The sequence below is a fragment of the Misgurnus anguillicaudatus genome, chromosome 4, assembly GCF_027580225.2.
Source record: "Misgurnus anguillicaudatus chromosome 4, ASM2758022v2, whole genome shotgun sequence".
Classification (NCBI taxonomy): Eukaryota; Metazoa; Chordata; class Actinopteri; order Cypriniformes; family Cobitidae; genus Misgurnus; species Misgurnus anguillicaudatus.
Genome location: NC_073340.2, coordinates 28,240,392 through 28,259,650, shown reverse-complemented (window position 1 = coordinate 28,259,650; position 19,259 = coordinate 28,240,392). Strand labels below are relative to the sequence as shown.

The window sequence follows — 19,259 nt, the reverse complement described above, 5'->3', positions numbered from 1 at the left end:
AAATAAATTGAATGCAACCACTTACCTTAAAAAAATTGAGTAAATTGAATGAATATTTTTTCCACCTCTAAACCCCCCCCCCAAAAAAAATCTATATTGAATTTAAAAACCATATATATGCTGCTGCCAACTTATAGTAACTTCAGCGCATGTGATACCACACACTGTAAAAAATTTATATTTAAAAAATTTGTGTAAACTGAAAGTTAAGTATTGACTCAACATATTGCTTTCAAATAATTCTCCCCAAACAAAAATATGCATTGTGGTAATTAAAACTTAAGTTATTGGGGTAAAACAAAAATGTATATTCACAGAACATATTAAACTCTGCTCAGCCAATTTATCGTGTCAAATGAAAAATCTGAGTTGACTGAACGTAGTTCAGCCAGAAAAGCGTATGGGAATGCACCTGAAAGTAATTGGCTTCAGTGTGGGTGCGCGGAAGTTGATGATCGACATTTTCTACAATAAAGTTATGGTAAGTACTTAAATATTTACATTTAAGTCATTTTTAAGTATTTTTAAAGTCTTTTTCAAGTTAAACTGAGTGAAAATCTGAATAATTACAGCAAACAAAAAGCATATGATAGATACACAGCAAAATCACCAGTGTTAAATTTTCAGGGATGGTGTTAAATACACAGTGTTGATGCTGTTTTAACACTATCTGGTAATAAAATAACACTGCCATTGCTAGGCCAGTGTTATATCCACGACAGTGTCAGTGTAAAACAAGGGCGTTATCAGATTTCACACTGAGCGGTGTAATTCAAGCCACGCCTCCACTAAACATTTCCTGTCAGGGATTTTACCGCCATTTTCTTTCAAAGGAGGACTGAAGAGAGCAGGTAAATCTCATAATGTTCACAAGGTTTAGCTAAATTAAACTGTTATTTCTCTGTCTGACTCTACGCAGCCATATGCCAAAAACCTAAATAAGATATTTTTCCCATTTCCCCTTTGTTCGTTATTTGGTTCAGTTTAATCAGAGCTACCTTGTGTTACGTTGTTCCCTTGTTAGTTTAGTATAAAGTTAAACTGCTAGCTAAGTTTTAACCAAGAAGGATAATATTAACAGGAGATGTGAACGAAAGAATTGAACCCTGATAAAACGCGACATGCACTACAAATTGAAGGTATGAAATTAAGTTAAATGAAAGCTCGTTTATTCACCATATGATGCTCGTTATTATGTAATCATATAGATACCGTGAGTTAACAAGGTCGTTTACATGCACGTGAGTGCACGGATCGGTTGATTATTCAAATTACTGAAAAACACGGAGAAAACCGCAACCGCATCGTCATGTGTTTTTCTAAGATGTATGCAAACAGGGTAAATATCGCCAAACCAACAATTAATTTTACCAAAACCTCACTATATATCATCATTTGCATGCACAAATCGCTGGATTTGATGCATTGTGTGTAAGCTTTTCGTGGCGCTAGATGTCAGACAGATGCAAATTGCAAATACATACGAAAGTGTAAAACGTGTATGGCGAACATTTATTTTTCTGTCATTATAGATGCTAGTTTGGTGAAAGTACACACTGAGTGCTTCAAATCATTCAGAAGAGATGCTGTTTTTAGGGCAGTTTATTAAAGAAGACCTGACATGGATGACTTCCAATGAGAAACGACTGCTAATACTTATATAAATTCATTACAGAAGGTAAGTTTATATATTTATACATATAAATCATTTTATTTGACATAACTGAACAGTTAACCAATCTTTTTAGTATATGTAGTTTTGTACATATTATGGTTATTAATCTGGAAAGAAAGTCACATGACCTGCTGCCAACTTTAATAAAAATACAGTATATTATCTTCTCATACATCGTTTTGCTATTGATGTCATATTAAATGGCAATCAAATTGATTACTATTTTAAAAATGTATAAATGAAGATTCATATTGTCTTGAGTGCTGTTTTTAATATAAAAAGAATGTTGAGTTTTCAGAGTCTTTATTGTCATTTTTTGTTATAAGACCCTACCAGACTACATTTGAATACGGCATACCCATGAATTCTGGAACTGTTATTCCTTAACCCAGTTTGGAGGATAAGAGCTTACCAACTAGTTATGTGAGTACACACAGTACATTTGTACTGTACACTGTCTCTAACATGATTTATTATACTGAGATGATTTTGATTCAAATAACGGTTAAAACTGCACCCTTTTTGGTATTTTCTTGACTATTTTTGTGTTTGAAAATCTGCAGAAATATGCTGAGGCGATGTATTGCAAAATAGCCAACATACAACAATTAAAGGATAATTGCAGACTACATCCTGATGAAGGTTGGATGAAGATATGGATGACCCTCTGTCTGGTCAACAGGAGTTTAAATATGGTAAGTGTACATGGGTTTGCTACTTTTACAGTTTTAAAGTTTAACTGTATACTCATGGTGTTTAAATTCTGTTTTGCTAGGATGGGACAGTGATGTGGCAGCTCTTCCCTGGCTCATTCACCTCTTGCCTTCATTTGTGAAAGGAAGAAAGACTGGAGAGGGTCAATGTGCAACTGAAGCTACGCTGTGTAAGTTTTTTGGTATTTTGTTCTAGTTATTTATTCAGCAGTTAGTTTGCTTGCATTGTTCACCCCATGTAAATGCATACAAGTTCATAAATACACATAAAAATACATTCATCAAATACACTCTTTTAAAACACTTAGGTGATGAGCATCAATCCATGCTTTGAGGGGAATGAATCAGCACAGCCCTGCCTGCTCTGCAGAAGTTGCATCCAGAGTTGCATCATTCTGGACCAAAAAGCCATTCCCTGCATGATGAAGACCACTGATGCAGCCTTCCACTACATCATGAGTAAAACAACTACAGAACTAAATACCAGGTTGGAACGTATTTAAGAAAAATGTCTTTTTGAATTGAAATGTCTGTTTTGTTATGGAAAAATCTTTAGTATTGTGAAGGATAAGCATTTCTGCCTGCCAGTAAGGTAATTGCAGTGTATTTTAATATTCAAGTTTTGAGTAGGGTGGCTATTTTTTAACTCTAATTTGATTTATTAAAGACCTTATAATCAGTGGTTTTCATCTCACTGCGCTGTGGTATAAGATAACTTGCATTATTCCATACTGTATTCTGTTTTTTAATTGTAGCTGAGGTATTTAATTAAGCAGTGTTAAATGCAAAGTGTTGTGTGTATCAATGTAAATATTAAATGTGATGATGTATTTTATAAAAAGAGGTTTTGCAATATTTCTTGTCATTTGTCTTTTATAGAAACAACCCATTAGCTACAAAAGTGGCTATTAATCAGTATTTTAACACTTAACATTGTTGAATTCACATTACACTGGTGTTGACCTTAAATTAGGAGTGTTAATTTTTAACACTGTATTTCTGTGCCAACACCAGTGTAGTGTGGAAACAACAATGAATAGTGTTGAACAAAGTGTAAAATTTAACAATATTGAGTGTTAAATTAACATATTGTGGCGAGGATGCTGGTAGCTCTTGATAATAATGTGTTAATGTTTTGTGGATCTACTGTTTAGTGGGGTTAATAACTGCACTTTGACACTGTTTGGGGGGAGGTGTCCGGGAGGGGGCAATAGAGGGTGGTGGAGGCGGTAAAAAAGAGAGGGGGAGAAGAAGTGTTTTGGTTGTAAGTTAGACTACTGTGATATAACGTAGTCGTTGTTGTTTTTCTTTGATGCCTGCTAGTTTTGCACGAGAGGGATTTAAGGACACCTCCTAATACCCGTGTTAGGCTGGAAAAATAGAACCAACAACCCGTTTGGGTTTTGTGTGAAATCTATCCGGTCTCCTGCTCGTTCTTCTGGGAAATCATACACGCCGCTACACTGGTGTCAGAAGTGGGATCACGATCCCAGAAGATAATGGAGAAAAATCCGGTAAGATCGCCGCTGTTGTGCAATGAGATGTTGGAGAGAGACAGAGAAGAGCCCCGGTATGGGCGGGATTACCGTAGTCCCGAGGGAGAGCGAGCGCCGACAGAGAAAGATAAGTTGATTAACATGTTATCGCCTACTAATCCTTTTCTGCCGCTTTTGCTTGCTGAAATTAATCAGAGGAGTTGCAAAAATACCGAAACACAGCCCGTATTGCGCACTGACGTGCCTTTTGGCGAGGATATTTGCATGGCGAGCACCCCCGTTACAGAAGCGTGCACCACGGAGCGCATGCGGTTTGTTGACCCGGAACCGGAAGTCGTCGGGAGTAAAAACATCCGGCGCGGGGTTATGATGGTGAATTTGGATGAAAACACTATTAAACAAGGCGCTTATATGGGGAACAATGCTGATAAAACGTTCTCTGTGTATTCTAAAGATTTAAGTTGCAGTTATGAGCTCCCTCAAATAGGTGATATGCATGTTACAGAGGGGTCTGTTACTGATTCTTGCAGCTTAGTTTTCAGCCCTACCATCACCAGAGATGTGCTGAGAAGAGCTAATAAGCCTTTCCCCATCGCACACACATATAGCATGCATCCAACAGTTACACCGTCTTCCCTACAACCCTCAATGATGACTGATTTTTGTTGTTCCAAACAGACTGATGGTGCCAATAAACATCCCGAAAGTCGAAGCTGGAAGCTAAGACGGGACGATCATCCCGTTTCAATCAAAGAACCGACGTCTGGCCGTGCCTTTTCTAATTATTCGGATCAAACTACTCCAGTTGAGCCTGAAAAATTGTGTAATAAGGCCCGGAGCTGTCTAAAATTGGGGTACTATGATGGGCATTCATCTTACGAGGCATTCCAGAAGAAGTTTGAGCTAGTGAGCAAGGTAAATGGTTGGGATGAAACTGAACAATTAGGTCAGCTAGCAGCAGCTTTAGAAGGTGATGCACAGCAGGTGTTGTTGGACATTCAAGGAAGTCAGCTTCATAACGCTGAGGTGCTACACAAAGCGATGTCTCGACGTTTTGGGGATACCACACCCCCAATGGCTTTACGGCAACAGTTTCAGGAGCGTCGCCGGCGACATATGGAACCCTTAGGGGTATTTATGGCTGATCTGCGACACTTAGCCCACCGCAGCTACCCAACGTTCAACGAGAATGTGAGAGATGCCTTGGTGCTGGATGCGTTTGTGAGGGGCCTGACGCCAGATCGCTTGCGGCAACAAGTACGGATAGCGCAGCCCTCTAGTCTTGATGAGGCTCTTGACCAAGCTCAGATCATAGAAGGCATATTGAATGAGCAGCCCAATGGAATGGTCGACGGCAGTAATACCAACCGTCCCAGGGTTTTCGCTGCCTACTCTGCGGGACAGACACAGTCACAGGCGGCTACAGGAAATGTGGTTGTGGTTTGCTGGCGCTGCGGAAAGACCGGTCATATGCGCCGAGAATGCCCGACCCTGGAGTCTGCTGTGTCTCTTCAGCAGTCGGGAAACGCGCCCGGGCCGGAGTAGACGGGGGTACTCTTGGCCCATTTATCTTTCCAGAAACTCCCTGTGGAACAACATTTGAGTCAATAACCCCAGTTGAATGTTGTCGTGTAGAAGTCGAAGTGGAGGGGCAATCTATACAGGCTTTGTTGGATACCGGTTCTACGGTCACTATAGTCCATCCTAAACTTTTAGCAGGAAGGCTTCTCCAAACCACCTGTTTTCCCCTTATGACTGTCACCGGTGAACGAGCAGCGATGATGGGCCGCTGTAAGGCGAATCTCCAGGTGGGCGACTACAATACAGTAATGTGGGTCTGGGCTGCTGATATTCCAGAATCCTGCCTTCTGGGGATTGATTTTCTGCATGGGGCTGCTGCGGTTGTAGATCTAGATGCAGCCACGCTAACATTTGCGGCAAAGTGCTCGGTACCAATCTACTTCCACTCTATATGGCCAGGGCCCCAGTCTCATTATATGGGGCCTCTGAATGGGAGCTTCGTCACTCAGGCAATTTCCACCCAATCGTCAACAGTTCAGTCACTTGGGGCCCCAAGTTTCTGTTCTGCGCCAGGCCCGTCAACTGTTCAACCTTCTGTTGGTTTAAATGCTTGCCCTGGGGTCTCCATTAAAGATGTGAAAAGCTCCACCTCCATATGTACAGCGCAGGTTGTCTGGGAGAAAAGTAGTCAGGGTCTGGATGACTCTCAAAAGCAAAAACTTTGGCTAGTGCTAGAGCGCCATCATGCCATTTTCTCTACGTCACCCAGTGATGTTGGTCAGACTCAGTTGGTACAGCACTGTATAAACACGGGGAACGCATCACCCATTAGACAACGGGCAAGACGGTTGCCAGTTTCTAGGCAGACAGCTGCAGAACACTGCCTGGAAGAAATGAGAGCAGCAGGAGTGATAGAGCCATCAGAGAGCCCATGGGCTTCACCTGTTGTATTAGTCCCGAAGAAAGGTGGTAGTTGGCGATTCTGTGTTGATTTCAGGCGACTCAACGAAGTGACCGTTAAGGACTCCTATCCTCTCCCACGGGTTGACGAGTCTTTGGATCGCATTACAGGATCTCAGTGGTTCTCTTCCTTAGACCTGCGAAGTGGCTATTGGCAGGTGGCCCTCAGTGCCGACTCAAGGCCGAAGACAGCTTTCACCACAGGGACTGGCCTCTGGCAGTTTAAAACCCTGCCCTTCGGGTTGTGCAATGCTCCAGCGACTTTTGAGCGATTGATGGAGCAGGTGCTCCAGGGTATTCCAAAGGAGTTGTGCTTGGTATATCTGGATGATATTTTGGTACATGGAAAAGACTTTGACTCTGCTCTAAGTGCCCTTGATCTTGTCATGACCAGGATAGCTCAGGCGGGCCTTAAGTTACATCCAGAAAAGTGCCAGCTAATGCAAAAAGCTGTCACTTTCTTGGGCCACCATGTTAGCTACGCTGGAGTAGCTACGGATGACCAGAAGACTGCAGCTGTTCGCAACTGGCCGGTTTCGTGCAGTCTCAGGCAGTTACGAGCTTTTCTCGGGCTTGCATCATATTACCGGAAATTCGTATCTGGATTTGCTACTATAGCCGCTCCCCTCCATCAGTTGACTAAGAAGGCACAGCGTTTTTCTTGGGGGCAGGAACAACAGCAGGCTTTTGATAGCCTGAAGGAGGCTTTGTGTAATGCGCCAGTGCTCGCAGCTCCAGACCTCAGATTGACATTTATTTTGGATACAGACGCAAGTAATGTTGGCTTGGGGGCTGTCCTCTCTCAGGAGGGGGAAAAGGGAGAGAGAGTTATTGCATACTACAGTCGAGCATTCAATCGGGCAGAGCGCAATTACTGTGTAACCCGAAGAGAGCTTTTGGCCGTGGTTGACGCAGTAACCCATTTCAGACATCATCTATGTGGGCTCCCTTTCGTGGTCAGAACAGATCATGCTTCATTACGTTGGCTACTGTCTTTCCGGGAGCCAGAAGGGCAGGTGGCCCGTTGGATTGAACGGCTGCAAGAGTTTCAGTTCACCATTCAACATCGAAAAGGAGAAAGTCACCAGAATGCAGACGGGTTGTCAAGACGCATGTGTGAATCAACATGCCCACAGTGTAAGCGGCTTACCTGTTATGAAGAGTCAGGACAGGCGGACGAGTCCCTTCAGGAGGAGATTGGAGTGCCTTGTTGTGCAGTGTTGCCTGATTCTAGCATAGCATGGTCCACTGAACAACGTCTAGACCCTGAGCTCCAGGTAGCCATGCAGTGGTTGGAAGCAGGGCAGAGGCCCACATGGGAAGAGGTAGCGGTTTATGGGCCAGTGGTAAGGAGCTTGTGGTCCATGAAAGATGGCTTGGCCCTGAAGGCAGGAATGCTACAAAGACAGTTTGTGGAGCCGGCAACTGGCCTTGTGAAATGGCAGATTGTTGTTCCAAAGTCCTGCTACCGTTTGGTCCTTGAAGCGATGCATGGTCGGCCGGGGGTTGGACACTTTGGAGTCAATAAAACACTGAAACGAGTTAGGCAAGAGTTTTACTGGACCACCTGTCGTAGGGATGTAGAGTCATTTTGCAGGCGATGTGATACCTGTACAGCTAAGAAAGGGCCACCGGGCCAGTCTCATGCTCCCTTGCAACAACGTCAGGTTGGCTGCCCTATGGACCGTGTGGCAGTAGATGTTTTGGGACCATTCCCGCAGACCCAGAGAGGAAATCGGTTTGTGGTGGTTGCCATGGATTATTTTACGAAGTGGCCGGAAGCATACGCCGTACCCAATCAGGAGGCAAGAACTGTGGCTGACGTTCTCTTGGAAGGCATGTTTGCTCGCTTCGGGGTTCCAGCTGAGGTGCATACAGATCAAGGCAGAAATTTCGAATCACGCCTGTTTTCAGAATTTTGCAGACAGCTCGGCATATGGAAGACAAGGACTACTCCCCTACACCCCCAAAGTGATGGGCTGGTGGAAAGGTACAATCGAACCCTTGCCACACAGCTGGCATTGTGCGTGAGTAGAGATCAGAGGGATTGGGATCTTCAGCTGCCATTGGTCCTGCTTGCTACACGAAGTGCGGTGCAGGAGACGACCGGTTGCACACCCGCACTCCTGATGCTGGGCAGAGAGCTAAGGACTCCTTCCTCACTAATAATGGGTCAACCACCAGATGCGCCGGCCGCGCCGCCGGGGTTGGAGTATGCTCATCAGCTGCAAGATCGGCTGCAGTCGGCTCATGAATACGCTCGTCGTCAGGCTCTGCAAGCTGGTGTTCGTCAGAAGCGGGCGTATGACCATCACTGTAAGGGGCGTGATTTCTGCGCTGGAGAGTTAGTCTGGGTCTATGGACCAAAGAGAAAGAAGGGACGCTCACCTAAACTGGACAGTGCCTGGATTGGTCCCTGTTACATTGTAAGGAAGCTTGGAGAGACAGTGTACCGTGTTAGGAAGAGGCCAGGAGGAAAGACTGTGGTATTGCATCGGGACCGGCTGGCCCCATACCAAGGAGAACAGCAACCCTTCAGGAGCTACAGTCCACGGCAGACTGTTGGGGCAACTCACCCTGCGCACGGAGGAGCTGAACACGCAGCGCCGGGCAACGGGTGGGGAACCTCAGCAGGCTGTGAAGAGGGTGACTCCCTGATTCAGGGTTCTGGGGAGACTCTGGACACCTCCGGAGGAGCTGAACACGCAGCGCTGGGGGGGTCTGGGGTTTCTCAGGGACAGTCTGAGTCAGGGACATCCGAAGATCTAACCTTGGCCAAGGATTGTCACGAGAGTGGAAGGAGGCATAAAGGACAAATCTTTCAGAACGCAGAGGACATACCAACTACGCCCTTGGGAGCTGTACTGCCAACCTATGTTCCGCGGGGGCCCCGAGATGTGAGAGGAGGTCCCGGGTTAAGACCGAGGGACGTGCTTCGAGTGCCACAACGTTTCTTGGATTTCACCCTTCCTCGGGGACGAGGAAAACTAAGGGGGGGGCAGTGTGGCGAGGATGCTGGTAGCTCTTGATAATAATGTGTTAATGTTTTGTGGATCTACTGTTTAGTGGGGTTAATAACTGCACTTTGACACTGTTTGGGGGGAGGTGTCCGGGAGGGGGCAATAGAGGGTGGTGGAGGCGGTAAAAAAGAGAGGGGGAGAAGAAGTGTTTTGGTTGTAAGTTAGACTACTGTGATATAACGTAGTCGTTGTTGTTTTTCTTTGATGCCTGCTAGTTTTGCACGAGAGGGATTTAAGGACACCTCCTAATACCCGTGTTAGGCTGGAAAAATAGGCAATAAACCAACAACCCGTTTGGGTTTTGTGTGAAATCTATCCGGTCTCCTGCTCGTTCTTCTGGGAAATCATACACGCCGCTACAATATAATGGGTGTTGTTAAATTAACACTACACTTTTGACTAAATTAACACAGTGTAGTGTGGACACATATACACACTTTGCTGGTGTTAAAATTGACACCGTGGGTGTTATTTTAACACCAGCGATTTTGCTGTGTATGTTTTCTCCTCAGTGTAATGCACCGAGCTAACGCTTCATTTGGTGAGGAAATGGCAAGGTGACTACAACTTTCACAGTAAGTATATTATATTTGTATTTCTTATATAACATATTTGTGTGAAAACTGTTAGCTTTTCCGAGATTTAGGTGCGTTTTTTTTTATTAAGAGCTGCTGCGCCGCGCCCACACGTGCACACATAGACATGAAAGACTGCTTGCAACCTGCACCTTTGTAGAGAGAAATTGTCGTGTTTTTTAAATAAATGAATATATTACGAGTGTAGGGACATCTGAATTTGGCCTGGACTTCACGAAACGAGCCATACATGTATTCGTCGACTGCATGAGGCACTGCGCAGACAAATCAACTTATGACATCAAAGTTCCGCGAGAGCCATTCAAAAGCTTATATCTCGCGTTATATTGATCTCATGTGCCAATCGATCTGCGCCGCGCATGCTGCCGTCGTCATCTTGCGTCAGGAAGTCCACGAGGGATAGATATGAAAAGGACGCTCTCTCTCTCTCTCTCTCTCAGCTGGTGTTGTAAAGCTGCCGGTTATACTCAACAGCGAGAGTCTCAAATAAGTGCACGAACACCGCCCAAAACGGATGAGATGACGAGTTGACTGTATTGTAAGTAATCGAATATAAAACCAACACAAAGTAACATTAGTACAGGTTTGCTTGAACAATTCGCCCTTAGAAAATTAACCATAGTTTTACCATTGTGTTGGATAACCATATAACCACACATTTACCATAGTCTCACTAAAGGATATTTTCAGTGAAACTAGTAATGAAAAATTTCCAATACCAAAATCACTGTACTAATATATTAAAGCTGTTTTATTTTCATAAGCATCAGCAATAGCAGCCGTTTTTTTATGTTCAGAAGTGTAAACTTTGAGGATATTCTATATTGATCTGGTTTTATTTATTACATTGGCTCATTTGGTACATGTACACTCAGTGATAATTTTTTACTTCTTACAGAGTAGCAAGGCTTTGGAGATTTACACATCTGACATGAAAATGGGAATTCGTGAAACACTGAGCAGTTGCTGATCCATGTCAAGATTCATTTCCAGTGAGCAGGTTGTGCTGGAAGATTTGTGAGACTTTATGCCTTTAATTTGTAGAATGTTTTAGGTGTTTAATGTTTAAACTGTTATGAGGCATTGTTTAAGTTTTTAAAGTAGTTTCATAAGCTCTTACTTCATGTGAGAATGTTAAATTCAAGTGAAATTGTGATTAACATGCGTGAGGAACCCTCTCCACTTTTATATTGGTGTTTTTGGAGATATTTGTAAAATATATTTTCTAAACTTTTTATTAAAAATAATTATTTTCTTATGTTTACTGTGCAATTGTATGCAGACCATTTCTGTATGTTTACAATTTTAAGGTATTACAAATAAATAAAAATGAATAAAATGTTACAAAATAGTTTGAGTGTTTTTTTCTGTTAGGATGACGGGAAATAAACAATTCAGCATGTTTCCTTACTAATATAATTTTACCAATATACATTTTCAGTTTGGGTAAATTAAAAAAATAATGCTACCAAAATTTAAAAAAGTGAATTGGGCAAAAAACATGGTTTCTTATTTTCAATTGGTTCAACCTGTTATTTCCCATTGAGCTAATGTTTAAAGATCGTTGCCACAATTGATAAAATTCAGTTCACAGAAAATCTATTGGCCCAAGTGAAAAATGTCAATGTTACCAGTCACTAGAAAATTTTGAGTTAGGGAGGCAAATGTTTTTTACAGTGCAAGAACCTTCAAACAAGCTGTTCATTATTTTTGGTCGCATCTAAAGTGTCGCAGTTATTGTCAAAATTTCAAGCGTTAGTGGCAACACGAGACCCCTGGAGCACGAAGACATTAACACGATCAAACTGCAATTCTTCAAAGCCTTGATTGCTTCTGCAAAACCCCTGAACCACCTCTAAAAACCCACAACTACAAAATGCACCTCTAAGAAAGGAAATAACATCAACTTTCCAGCCATTCAAATTCAAATGTTATCTTTGGTTAAACCTTTAGGGGTTAGAAGTAGTATCTTATTGCCCATTGGAAAGCTCATAAAAGGCTATACAAAAGTAAAAAGTAGTGAGGAACGAGCATAGGCATGAAAGAACATTGATTCTGGAGTTTCAAAAAGTTTGTCCTAAAATGTCTTGTTTGAATGTAAAGATCATGCAGCCATGGGCTGTTTTTTAACTTTTCTTCCAACTATCAATGCCTCTGTATAAATAAAATTATTTCCTTTAAAAAGTACCCCGCCTTTGAAGAGTTGTATGTTTTAATACTTTATGTTTGCCCTCAACTACTTAAATTCATCGACAAAAACACATTAAAGGAAAACAGCACCGTTTTTCAATATTTTACTATGTTCTTACGTCAACATATTAATACATCCCTATCTTTTTTCAATGCGTGCACTTAATCTTTGTACAGCGCGTCATGAATGTTAGCATTTAGCCTAGCCCCATTCATTCCTTAGGATCCAAACAGAGATGAATTTAGAAGCCACCAAACACTTCCATGTTTTTCCTATTTAAAGACTGTTACATGAGTAGTTACGTGTATGAGTAGTGAGTAGTATGGTGGCACAAAATAAAACGTGGTGATTTTTTAAGCAGATATAAAATGAGAACTATATTGTATGGCGGAAGAGCACTTAGTTTGCAGCACTTCGACCTCGGCGTGCAGTAACATCATCCCTCCTGACTACTCCCCCTCTCGCTTAAACCTCTGTCAATATTACTGCGCCCGAGGTCAAAGTTGTTAAAACTTTATACAGAAGATATTTTGGTAACACTTTACAATAAGGTTGTATCAGTTAACATTAGTTAATTCATTAACTAACATAAACAAACAATGAACAATATAGTATTTCAACATGTATTAAGTAAGGCATAATGTTGTTATCGCAGAAAAAAAGCCTCGACAATGTGATCAGGACCCAACACACAGCGGATGGGCTTATTTAAATTCAGGGACATCAAACCAACTCAGGGTTCTTCAAGAACAATTAGTCACCTATTCATTAAGACAACACACCAACAAGTTTTACCCGTCCCTCCTTCAGACATCTTATGAGCCACATGCCAAAATCGTGCTGTTACCCATATAGGCTACTCCATTATACAGTGCTGATTACCCAACAGTGAATCTCGAATGAAAATTGACAGGCTGATCTATATGCAATTGACATATACTCAAAGGAACATCGGGGGACTTCAGTGCCTGTACCCAATAGTATTTTTTATTAGCCTACCCTCCCAGAGCGATCTGCTCAATAGTATCTACCTGCAAACCTTGACCATTTTTTGAGCACATTTATTGAAGCTTACTTGATAAATAAAGTAGCGTGCACACAAAAGTGTTTACGCCAGCGTGCGGCGTACCTTTTTTTAATTGTTTCCAATGGAAGCGCTGCGCTTTTTAAAAAAGCCAGCAGCTGGCGGGTTTTGTCCGCACTCAACACTGAGTGCCAAGAGTTAAAAAATATTCAACTTTGAGTGAAAAGCTCAGCTCGTCAATGTCACGTCTCACTTGGCCGTCCAATCACAGTGGAGGAAGGGCGGGACAAATATCACAACAACCAACCGTTGTATCATTCAACGACTGATAAACAAAGCAGAAGTATCATCAACCAAAGCACTCAGTCGTTGTCCGCCTGACGTTTTCAATCGTGTTTTAACACTTTGGTGTGCACACCCCCTAACGTTTAAAAGTGCTTAAATACAAAGCTCTCTTTTGAGGTAAAAGCGACAAATGAAGTGAAAGGTAAGTCATAGTTTCGTCCCTATTGTGTCGGAGTGAGGCACTGTCATTTATATTGCCTGGACAAGACCCCAAACAGAAGTTTTAAGATGAATTTCATTCCAGTTTTCTTGCAAATGTAAAAATCCAAATTCAAGACCTGTTTGCGCCAACACCTGCACTTGGTGCAACCACTTTCATTTTCACACAATTCCTTTGATAAATGTCAGCCTCAACACCTCAGTATACTCACATCAGAGCGCTGGATGACAAAGAGACACAGGCGAGTTCCTGAAGCAGCCATGAGAGGTGACAGAACAAAGAGCAGACGCTTTCCACCGCTGTCATGTTGAATCAGAGGAGATGTGGGTTTGGACAATCTCCTGTAAAGAAGGTGGACAGCAACAGATTCAGAGGGCGTTTTCTTTTGCAACATCTACAGAAAGAGTCTTTCTTTTCTGTTCTACTTCCAGACTGATGTCAGCATGATGTATAGTATTACTATTTTATATGTATGCATTTGGCAGACACTTTTATCCAAAGTGACGGTGCATTCAAGGTATACATGTGATCAGTATGCGTGTTGCCTGGGGATCGAACCCATGATGTTTGCACAGCTAATGTAATGCTTTACCAGTTACAGAAACACAAAGTTACCAAGCTACCGGAACAATGTATACTGTTAAAATAGCATATGCAATGCGTTAAAATCTGGTTAAACACACAGAGGTGGTTTAATCTTTTAATCTTAAATCTTGTCTGGAAAATCGCCCCACAGTGAATTTGTAATAGACTGCCCTCCTGTGCAATGCAGGCTATAGAAACAAATATGACCATAATATAATTGCCTGAAAATACCTTGCGGGTAATGGCCCCATGACAGGGCAGAGGGGTGTCCCATAAAGAGATCATAATTATATGTGACAATCAAGTAGTCCAGTTTGCTTCTCTGTCAAATGTGATTCAGATTTGTTGGCTTTGTACTAAATGTCAAATTAACTTTACAGTTAAATATGGTGACAAACTGTGCCTATCCCCTAAAACAAAACAACAAAATACCCCTCCTTTCCCACAATCAAAAGGGTGAAGGGTGTTTATTAACACAAGCACATAGAGTCCTGAGTCAAACAGCTCATAAATCTGTCCTCCTTACTGTCTGGTTACTATCCAAACATACCATGGAAGTGGTATTGATCTCAGGCTCTGCTTCAGGCCTATTTCTGCAGGACGGGCTTAACAGGGACTGTTTTTTCATTCTAAATAATACAAAATATTCATTACTATTAAACTCATTAGTAGAATAACAATTATGATCATCATCGTCATGGCAACCATCTATAACTCCTAAGCATTGTCTTCCCAAAACGTACAAATCTAATGACTCATTCATTATGAATCATGTTGACTCATATCACAAAATAATTGTACCATTGACTAAAACTGTATGAGTTAAAAATAAAGGCAAAACATTAAAAACAAGATTCTTAACTCAAATACACTTTTTATGTGTATGCTTGGGTGTCGAACCCACAACCACCTGCTGGCTGGCAAGCTACAATAACCAATTAAAAGTGAAATACTTGAAAATGAAAATTATGTATTTTGGGGAATCTATGTTTTATATCTATATGGGGGTGGGTGCTGGATTACTAACACATTACAGGAGTCATGGGAACAAGTGTTAAGTCTGTCGCCATGACAACACAGAAAATAGCACTTGAACACCACAGCTGAATGAATTCAATGTCTTTAAGGCAAAATCTGACATTTCACTCCATGGAAAGTGATGCTGTTACAGTTTGACACAGCTGGAATGCACTCATTAAATTCTCCTTCATTCTCTAGACTTTTTTTCGGAATTCAGTCAATTTTATGTTAAATGGATGTCATGTTTAAAAATCACCCCTGAACTGAGACCATCACATCCAGAGACTAACGCTGAAAATATCATATAAAGATTTTTATAGGCAGTTTCTCTGAATGATATAAGGACACCATGGCTGAAATGGCAACCAGTTAGAGATAACATTTTTTTAAATTATTGTCTTTAACTGAGATCTTTCAGGAATTGTGAATGAAAAAGTGTGAATTCCTGATTTCAAACAAAACAAGGACCTTAAAGCAACACTAAATAGTTTTTTTTACCTTAAAATAATGTTTCCAAAATAGTTTCAGTCGTTCATCCACTCGAAACAGGGTGAACGGCACTTTCACATTCGCTTTGCAGCCCTCTATCGGCCAAAACCGCACTAAAGAAGTTTCCAACTGTCGAGTCGCGTTCCTGTAGTTCGAGTGAAAACTACAAAAACTTGCTTTACGGCAGACCTACAATCCAATCAGAGCCAGCTTTGCTGCATTAGGCTAAATTATTTACAACAGTGGTAATGGACAATTCCGCTTCCAACCTGTAGGGGGAGTAAAGAGCAAAAACTCTTTAATGTTGCTTTAAGTATAATAAGGGCGCACTCACACTAGAGGTCTTCACGGGTCCACTTAGATCCGAAAACCCGAGGTCCGACCCGAGACCCGATCAGGTTCGGGTCTAAAAGTTTCACATGTGCCTCGGACACGGGTCGGGTACAATAATAGCGGCATCGGGTCTCGGGTAATTTAAAAATGAATGTGTTTTTTCTGAACGGACTCGAGAAGACCCGAACTCTCTCACCTGTGTGAGTCAATGTCCTTTTCAAACCTCTCATCTGTTTGCCAAGAGCGCTTGCGACATTGTGTGGTTGTCGGAAGGTTCATTTTCGTTGAGACAAACATGTCTGTCAATTATAAATGTACATATTAGCGGTTACGTTGGTCTCGTCTTCAGATAACAAAGTAAAACGAATGGAGCAGCTCGCCAAATTGGTGCAAGGCCACCGGAGGTTCTTTCTGTCTGACTGCTGCACGTGGGTCTGCGGAATGCACACACGTCAGTGCCGTTTACATTCGGTTCCAGTCGGGTTAAAAAAAATGTTCACTAGTTCGGGTCGGACTCGGGTCTAATTTTCTTGGGTTTGTCTCGGGTAAGGTCTTTCTTTAAAATTTTTTTATTTATGCACGTCGGGTTTGGGTATGAAGTGATTCGGGTCATTTCGGGTCGGGTACATTTCTTTGGACCCGAGAAGACCTCTAACTCACACTATCCAAACCGTGCCCCGGCACGATTCCCCCCCCCCCTACTCTCCCAGAAGCACGCATTTACACTGTACTTTTATCGATCTGAGCCCGGGTGCACTTTCATCATTTTCATCATGTGATTTTTTTTAAACAAAGCAGGAAGTAAAGCGCTCTCTTTAACACTAGAACCCATCTTAATGTCAAGTCTGTGTTTTTTTTCCAAGTCGTTTGGTGAGCGATGACACACAGCCCTCGCACATGCCATTACATTGCTTAGTTGGTCTGTTGCATGTGCAGCTCAGACATTCATGTAACCCTACTGTGCTCATCAGAAGGTTTACACGAAGGCAGATGAAGGTGAGTGGTCGCAAAATTAACGTCTCTCCCTTTAAATCGCGCACATTCTGCACCTAAGCACACCTCTACAAGCCGGCCAGGGCGCTATTAACCAAACTGCGTCCGGGTGCAGTACAGAGAAAGCACACTGGTCAAACGAACCAGGTTTTGGAGTGTGAGTGCACCCTAAATTTTCTAAAATAATCCTCACATCTTTAAAAACGTATACTTGACTTATACTTCACAGCAACGACTTTGGCATTCATAGCAAAAAATCTAACAAGATCTTTCTATATTCATTGACTTCATAATTCAGATACCGGGCAGCTGAAAACTGCTCCCTTGAATGCCATCAGGCAGTGCTGGAACGTTTGTCCAGTTGGATGAAATGCTGAAATATTCATGACAGGCTGATAGACTTGAATCCTATAGTAGTTTTGCCAGGCTTTCATTCATTTCTTTCAACATTAGAGCTACTACAGAGAAGAAATTAACCTGAAAATGGCTGGTTTCTTATTTGAAGGCAGACTATAAATTTTTCTAGTTTAATACAATAGCAGCCTCTAAAATCATCTGTGAGGAATATATAACCTTTTCATTTCATGACTTACACAATTTATGTTTATATATAAAAGTAGGGCTGCAAAAATACATCGGGATTACAATTACGGTGAAACAATTGCATAATCCCCAATTACAAAAGCCTCAATTACAGCTGCTCATTTCTGTGCATGTTTTGGCACCAAATGGTGAATCAGAGATTATAAAATTGATAGGTTAACTTCTACTTCATTTTGGATTTCTTTACTAACAACATAACCCCCATAATTATTTGTTATTTATATTATATTATTTAGTTTTGGATGTTTAGAATTTACCAAGCAGCATCTTCACAGAAAGTTATAAAACATTTCAAAACTTCAATGTAAAATCTAGCAATAATAATCACAATTACACAGTGCTGGGCAATATGGCAAATAATTAAATCTAGATTTTTTTTCAAAACATTTGACCAATTTTTTTATGCAGCTATAATTCAGCAGGTACAACTGCCCTACAATTACAATATCAAGGTGAATAATCAACAATTATGATTGCTTTTTTTCATAATCGTGCAGCCCTATATTAAAGTGTGTTAAAATTGATGTTGAAAACACTTTAATCATTGTTTTATTTCTGCATTAAAATGTCAGCATTCACTAACAGATAAAGATGTCCTTATTTATTCATTTTACCTCTTAGCTCTTTGTGTCATCTCAGTGCTGATGTAATCCTAATACCATAATCACTTTCAACACCAGACATCTTGAAACAAACATTTTATTTACCAATAGCACACAATTTTAGCCAGCTAAAATTATTACAGTGGGATCAATCCACGTTGCATCACTTTGTACTGTATCTCAATCACAGAGTAAAGAAACAGAAAGCTCAAGATTTTGAAAACCCGTACCATCACTGTGTGTACTGACTGACACAAGTACAGAAAGAAGAAACAGAAAGAAATGTTGGAAAGGAGAGCTGGTTGATTTTACCTCATGTCTGCTGTGCCTTGTTGGATCAAACAGGCCCGGATCTCCTGTGAGATTATTTTAAAAGGCGTGTGTGTAAATGAGGAGTGCCCAAGGCTTTATGGCATCTTCATATTCACAGCAGGAAGACCTAAAGTGTCCTAGTGCAGCTGGCATACCATTATACTTTGGTGTTTCATTCCTACACTGCATGCATTGGCAAGAGAGCTTTAACCATCTGTTGTGACAGATATAGGATGATCTGTCATTTTTTACTGGCATCCAAGCAGCTGTCGAACTGCTTTTTAAATTGAATGAACTGCTAACAAACTGTACAGCTTTATAAGTAAAAGTTAACCCTTAAACTGTAAAACTAAAAATAAAATACTCATGCACATGTTGTGACTACTTTAAAGTCGTCATGAAATTAAATTTATATTTTTTACAAATTACTTATCTGTGAGCTTTATTATTTAAAAAAAGTAATGTGCCATCTTTATCTTTAACTCTTTCCTCGCCGAGTTATCTCGTCAATTAAAAGAAAACGTTTCCCTGCCAATGACGAGTCCCTACGGCAATCCACATTTATGCTATTCTCCACCAGGTGGCACAGTGGTGCTCCTACCCAACTTATATAACAGTAAA

General features: G+C 41.4%; 1 protein-coding gene and 1 long non-coding RNA gene across 4 annotated transcripts in view; one reads left to right on the top strand and one right to left on the bottom strand.

Moving 5' to 3' along the window:
* ndst2b (N-deacetylase/N-sulfotransferase (heparan glucosaminyl) 2b) overlaps positions 1–19,259 on the bottom strand; it is a 102,847-nt gene that overhangs the window by 32,305 nt on the left and 51,283 nt on the right. For 2 of the 3 annotated variants that reach the window (XM_055176068.2, XM_055176070.2), the window contains exon 2: positions 13,913–14,042. The exons of the other annotated variant lie outside the window; for it this stretch is intronic. The gene's annotated coding sequence lies outside the window, so the exon portion shown is untranslated. The remainder of the gene's footprint in view (positions 1–13,912; positions 14,043–19,259) is intronic. 3 annotated transcript variants of the gene reach the window in all.
* Positions 597–3,469, top strand: LOC129440108 (uncharacterized). Its single transcript, XR_012369294.1, has 5 exons — positions 597–851; positions 1,533–2,098; positions 2,239–2,370; positions 2,451–2,558; positions 2,697–3,469. It is a non-coding gene; the product is annotated as an uncharacterized lncRNA (long non-coding RNA).